Here is a 7500-nt window from a genome sequence, read left to right as displayed (position 1 = left end):
TTTCACCTCTAACGTCGCAATACGAATGCCCCCGCCAGTCCACATTGATCATTACCTCATATTCCTAAAACCAACAAAATAGAACCGAGGTCCTGTTTTATCATTCCATGCACCACTATTCAGGCAGATATTTCAGCCTGCTTTAAGCACTCTAATTTGTTCAAAGTGAACGTGTCGGCCTACCTCGACACTCGTTTAAGAGCACCGAAGTAGGAGAGATCGGCCAACAAAAGTACACACGACGCTAACATCGGCCTTTAAAAGCCTAATGCAGCATCGTGGACCCTGTTCACCACCGACAGGACATGCCGCGAACATGCCAGTTACACCGACAGGCGGCGAACCGACAGCGCGGCACGCAGAACCAACTACGAGCTTTTTAACCGCAACAACTTTAATATACGCTATTGGAGCTGGAATTACCGCGGCTGCTGGCACCAGACTTGCCCTCCAATGGATCCTTGTTAAAGGATTTAAAGTGTACTCATTCCGATTACGGGGCCTCAATAGAGTCCCGTATCGTTATTTTTTGTCACTACCTCCCCGTGCCGGGAGTGGGTAATTTGCGTGCCTGCTGCCTTCCTTGGATGTGGTAGCCGTTTCTCAGGCTCCCTCTCCGGAATCGAACCCTGATTCCCCGTTACCCGTGAGGGCCATGGTAGACACAGAGTCTACCATCGACAGCTGATAAGTCAGGCGTTTGAAAGAGATGTCGTCAGTACGGTGACTGTACGATCACAAGTGTTATCTAGATTCACCAAAACAACGCCCAGACAAGCCGGGCGAATGGTTTTGATCTAATAAAAGCGTCCTTTCCATTTCTGGTCCGGACTTAGTTGCATGTATTAGCTCTAGAATTACCACAGTTATCCACGTACGAAACGTGAAAACTCTAGTAAATTAAAACTGGTTTACTGAGCCCTTTGCGGTTTCACTTTAATTTAGTATGTACTGACACTTGCATGGCTTAAGCTTTGAGACAAGCATATGACTACTGGCAGGATCAACCAGAGAGTTTTTAAATCCTCCTTTAGAGAACATATAAAAACAATCTTGAAGATTTTTCTTTTATTATAGTTTTAAATTTTGCTAATAAAAAATAAAACATTTATAATAAAAGTTTGTTTTCGATTACAAATAATGATAAATTTTTTTATGAGGAAAAAAATATTCCCCACAAAATACAAGACTATTCAACTTTTTGTTTCCTTTTTCCAAATTTAGCATTATTGCGAAAAATAAAATTTTCTTACTTTAAAAATAAAAATTAGTTTTATTAACAAAATCTTTCTAACTTTAAAATATTATATGTAATATATATAAAGAAGAAAATTTGTCGCCAAACTATTTTTTATATTATAGGTAACCAGTTTGCCGCTATATATTTTCTATGTGAATGTTGCAAAGAACAAACACACAACGGCTATAGCTGTAACACAAATTATACTAGCAATAATAAAAATTAAAAGTAGTAGGTAATAGAATTTCTACCTGCTTGCTGTAAGCAACAACAACACATAAGCAGGTAGAATGCACCATTCTTAAACATATAACTATCTAAACTAGTTTACCATGTATATATATTTTTTGAAAATATATATCGTACATATAATCTTTTACACACGTTTGTATATACAAATACTTGAAAAGAACATATTAAAATATATATGTAATCTCATCAAAATTATATAAATTTTTTTAAAAAAGAAATAAAATTCTAAAAGTATACATTCTAATGTATACATTGTAGTTTTAAAAAACGAATATATCTGTTAGTTTACAATGTATACTTTTAATAATTATTAATTTGGATGTGTGTGTTATTTAGGCTTTATTTTCTTTTAAATTCTTAATTTTTAAAAATCTACATTTTATACTTCTATTGATAATTTTGTCTGTCTGTCTGAAATTCTAATGTATACATTGTACGTTTAAAAATTTTTTTTTAAAGTTAATTTACAATGCATACTTTTGTATTTACAAGTTCACTTTTACAATGTACACTTTTATTATATATTTTTTAGTTTTTTTTTTTTTTTTTATCTACTTTACAATGTATACTTTTATTGCTAAATTTGTCTAAAAGTATACATTCAAATGGTATACATTGTACGTTTAAATAAATAATTTTCTTGTTAGTTTACAATGTATACTTTTAAAAAAATAATAATAATAATCACTTTTAATCGAGTGTTTAAAAGTTTACTTTTACAATGTATTATATATATTTTGTGTAATTTAAATTTTTTAAAAATTTATTTTACACTGTATACTTTTATTGCTAAATTTGTTTTTAAAGTATACATTGTACGTTTGAATAAATAACTTTCTTGTTAGTTTACAATGTATACTTTTAAAAAAATAATAATAATAATCACTTTTAATCGAGTGTTTAAAAGTTTACTTTTACAATGTATTATATATATTTTGTGTAATTTAAATTTTTTAAAAATTTATTTTACAATGTATACTTTTATTGCTAAATTTGTTTTTAAAGTATACATTGTACGTTTGAATAAATAACCTTCTTGTTAGTTTACAATGTATACTTTAAAAAAAAAAAAAAAAATAATAATAATCACTTTTAATCGAGTGTTTAAAAGTTTACTTTTACAATGTATTATATATATTTTGTGTAATTTAAATTTTTTAAAAATTTATTTTACACTGTATACTTTTATTGCTAAATTTGTTTTTAAAGTATACATTGTACGTTTGAATAAATAACTTTCTTGTTAGTTTACAATGTATACTTTTAAAAAAATAATAATAATAATCACTTTTAATCGAGTGTTTAAAAGTTTACTTTTACAATGTATTATATATATTTTGTGTAATTTAAATTTTTTAAAAATTTATTTTACAATGTATACTTTTATTGCTAAATTTGTTTTTAAAGTATACATTGTACGTTTGAATAAATAACTTTCTTGTTAGTTTACAATGTATACTTTTAAAAAAATAATAATAATAATCACTTTTAATCGAGTGTTTAAAAGTTTACTTTTACAATGTATTATATATATTTTGTGTAATTTAAATTTTTTAAAAATTTATTTTACACTGTATACTTTTATTGCTAAATTTGTTTTTAAAGTATACATTGTACGTTTGAATAAATAACTTTCTTGTTAGTTTACAATGTATACTTTTAAAAAAATAATAATAATAATCACTTTTAATCGAGTGTTTAAAAGTTTACTTTTACAATGTATTATATATATTTTGTGTAATTTAAATTTTTTAAAAATTTATTTTACAATGTATACTTTTATTGCTAAATTTGTTTTTAAAGTATACATTGTACGTTTGAATAAATAACCTTCTTGTTAGTTTACAATGTATACTTTAAAAAAAAAAAAATAATAATAATAATCACTTTTAATCGAGTGTTTAAAAGTTTACTTTTACAATGTATTATATATATTTTGTGTAATTTAAATTTTTTAAAAATTTATTTTACACTGTATACTTTTATTGCTAAATTTGTTTTTAAAGTATACATTGTACGTTTAAAAATTTTTTTTTAAAGTTAATTTACAATGCATACTTTTGTATTTACAAGTTCACTTTTACAATGTACACTTTTATTATATATTTTTTAGTTTTTTTTTTTTTTTTTATCTACTTTACAATGTATACTTTTATTGCTAAATTTGTCTAAAAGTATACATTCAAATGGTATACATTGTACGTTTAAATAAATAATTTTCTTGTTAGTTTACAATGTATACTTTTAAAAAAATAATAATAATAATCACTTTTAATCGAGTGTTTAAAAGTTTACTTTTACAATGTATTATATATATTTTGTGTAATTTAAATTTTTTAAAAATTTATTTTACACTGTATACTTTTATTGCTAAATTTGTTTTTAAAGTATACATTGTACGTTTGAATAAATAACTTTCTTGTTAGTTTACAATGTATACTTTTAAAAAAATAATAATAATAATCACTTTTAATCGAGTGTTTAAAAGTTTACTTTTACAATGTATTATATATATTTTGTGTAATTTAAATTTTTTAAAAATTTATTTTACAATGTATACTTTTATTGCTAAATTTGTTTTTAAAGTATACATTGTACGTTTGAATAAATAACCTTCTTGTTAGTTTACAATGTATACTTTAAAAAAAAAAAAAAAAATAATAATAATCACTTTTAATCGAGTGTTTAAAAGTTTACTTTTACAATGTATTATATATATTTTGTGTAATTTAAATTTTTTAAAAATTTATTTTACACTGTATACTTTTATTGCTAAATTTGTTTTTAAAGTATACATTGTACGTTTGAATAAATAACTTTCTTGTTAGTTTACAATGTATACTTTTAAAAAAATAATAATAATAATCACTTTTAATCGAGTGTTTAAAAGTTTACTTTTACAATGTATTATATATATTTTGTGTAATTTAAATTTTTTAAAAATTTATTTTACAATGTATACTTTTATTGCTAAATTTGTTTTTAAAGTATACATTGTACGTTTGAATAAATAACTTTCTTGTTAGTTTACAATGTATACTTTTAAAAAAATAATAATAATAATCACTTTTAATCGAGTGTTTAAAAGTTTACTTTTACAATGTATTATATATATTTTGTGTAATTTAAATTTTTTAAAAATTTATTTTACACTGTATACTTTTATTGCTAAATTTGTTTTTAAAGTATACATTGTACGTTTGAATAAATAACTTTCTTGTTAGTTTACAATGTATACTTTTAAAAAAATAATAATAATAATCACTTTTAATCGAGTGTTTAAAAGTTTACTTTTACAATGTATTATATATATTTTGTGTAATTTAAATTTTTTAAAAATTTATTTTACAATGTATACTTTTATTGCTAAATTTGTTTTTAAAGTATACATTGTACGTTTGAATAAATAACCTTCTTGTTAGTTTACAATGTATACTTTAAAAAAAAAAAAAATAATAATAATAATCACTTTTAATCGAGTGTTTAAAAGTTTACTTTTACAATGTATTATATATATTTTGTGTAATTTAAATTTTTTAAAAATTTATTTTACACTGTATACTTTTATTGCTAAATTTGTTTTTAAAGTATACATTGTACGTTTGAATAAATAACTTTCTTGTTAGTTTACAATGTATACTTTTAAAAAAATAATAATAATAATCACTTTTAATCGAGTGTTTAAAAGTTTACTTTTACAATGTATTATATATATTTTGTGTAATTTAAATTTTTTAAAAATTTATTTTACAATGTATACTTTTATTGCTAAATTTGTTTTTAAAGTATACATTGTACGTTTGAATAAATAACTTTCTTGTTAGTTTACAATGTATACTTTTAAAAAAATAATAATAATAATCACTTTTAATCGAGTGTTTAAAAGTTTACTTTTACAATGTATTATATATATTTTGTGTAATTTAAATTTTTTAAAAATTTATTTTACACTGTATACTTTTATTGCTAAATTTGTTTTTAAAGTATACATTGTACGTTTGAATAAATAACTTTCTTGTTAGTTTACAATGTATACTTTTAAAAAAATAATAATAATAATCACTTTTAATCGAGTGTTTAAAAGTTTACTTTTACAATGTATTATATATATTTTGTGTAATTTAAATTTTTTAAAAATTTATTTTACAATGTATACTTTTATTGCTAAATTTGTTTTTAAAGTATACATTGTACGTTTGAATAAATAACTTTCTTGTTAGTTTACAATGTATACTTTTAAAAAAATAATAATAATAATCACTTTTAATCGAGTGTTTAAAAGTTTACTTTTACAATGTATTATATATATTTTGTGTAATTTAAATTTTTTAAAAATTTATTTTACACTGTATACTTTTATTGCTAAATTTGTTTTTAAAGTATACATTGTACGTTTGAATAAATAACTTTCTTGTTAGTTTACAATGTATACTTTTAAAAAAATAATAATAATAATCACTTTTAATCGAGTGTTTAAAAGTTTACTTTTACAATGTATTATATATATTTTGTGTAATTTAAATTTTTTAAAAATTTATTTTACAATGTATACTTTTATTGCTAAATTTGTTTTTAAAGTATACATTGTACGTTTGAATAAATAACCTTCTTGTTAGTTTAACAATGTATACTTTAAAAAAAAAAAAAATAATAATAATAATCACTTTTAATCGAGTGTTTAAAAGTTTACTTTTACAATGTATTATATATATTTTGTGTAATTTAAATTTTTTAAAAATTTATTTTACACTGTATACTTTTATTGCTAAATTTGTTTTTAAAGTATACATTGTACGTTTGAATAAATAACTTTCTTGTTAGTTTACAATGTATACTTTTAAAAAAATAATAATAATAATCACTTTTAATCGAGTGTTTAAAAGTTTACTTTTACAATGTATTATATATATTTTGTGTAATTTAAATTTTTTAAAAATTTATTTTACAATGTATACTTTTATTGCTAAATTTGTTTTTAAAGTATACATTGTACGTTTGAATAAATAACTTTCTTGTTAGTTTACAATGTATACTTTTAAAAAAATAATAATAATAATCACTTTTAATCGAGTGTTTAAAAGTTTACTTTTACAATGTATTATATATATTTTGTGTAATTTAAATTTTTTAAAAATTTATTTTACACTGTATACTTTTATTGCTAAATTTGTTTTTAAAGTATACATTGTACGTTTGAATAAATAACTTTCTTGTTAGTTTACAATGTATACTTTTAAAAAAATAATAATAATAATCACTTTTAATCGAGTGTTTAAAAGTTTACTTTTACAATGTATTATATATATTTTGTGTAATTTAAATTTTTTAAAAATTTATTTTACAATGTATACTTTTATTGCTAAATTTGTTTTTAAAGTATACATTGTACGTTTGAATAAATAACCTTCTTGTTAGTTTACAATGTATACTTTAAAAAAAAAAAAATAATAATAATAATCACTTTTAATCGAGTGTTTAAAAGTTTACTTTTACAATGTATTATATATATTTTGTGTAATTTAAATTTTTTAAAAATTTATTTTACACTGTATACTTTTATTGCTAAATTTGTTTTTAAAGTATACATTGTACGTTAAAATAAAAAAACATTTTGTTAGTTTACAATGTATACTTTTATTAAATATATTGTGTAGTTTTAAAAATTTATTTTACATTGTATACTTTTATTGCTAAATTTGTTTTAAAAGTATACATTGTACGTTTGAATAAATAACTTTCTTGTTAGTTTACAATGTATACTTTTATTATATATTTTGTGTATAATTTGAATTTTATAAAATTTATTTTACAATGTATACTTTTAATAAAAAACTTTCTTAACAAAAAGTTTACTTTCACAATGTACACACTTTGATCATTACATAACGTTATAGATTTTTTTATTTTTATTATTATTTTTTTTAATTCTAAATTTTTAAAATCAACTTTTTATTGTTATCTTTTATTTTGAAAAATCTACAATTTATACTTTTATAATTAATATTTTT

At 20.9% G+C, this 7500-nt stretch overlaps 1 non-coding gene across 1 annotated transcript in view; it reads right to left on the bottom strand.

Annotated features, from left to right (window-relative positions):
* The window catches only part of LOC141455285 (small subunit ribosomal RNA), a 1927-nt gene extending 913 nt beyond the window's left edge, over positions 1-1014 (bottom strand). Inside the window, exon 1 of the ribosomal RNA XR_012459184.1 lies at positions 1-1014. This exon is cut by the window's left edge and continues 913 nt beyond it. This is a non-coding gene — a ribosomal RNA (small subunit ribosomal RNA).
* Between the last annotated feature and the right edge of the window lie 6486 nt (positions 1015-7500).

Source organism: Rhodnius prolixus, unplaced genomic scaffold (assembly GCF_049639745.1).
Source record: "Rhodnius prolixus isolate KJV_2025 unplaced genomic scaffold, Rpr scaffold_51, whole genome shotgun sequence".
NCBI classification, from domain to species: Eukaryota; Metazoa; Arthropoda; class Insecta; order Hemiptera; family Reduviidae; genus Rhodnius; species Rhodnius prolixus.
Note: the sequence above shows the minus strand (reverse complement) of the source record. Positions and strands in the feature narration are given on the sequence as shown.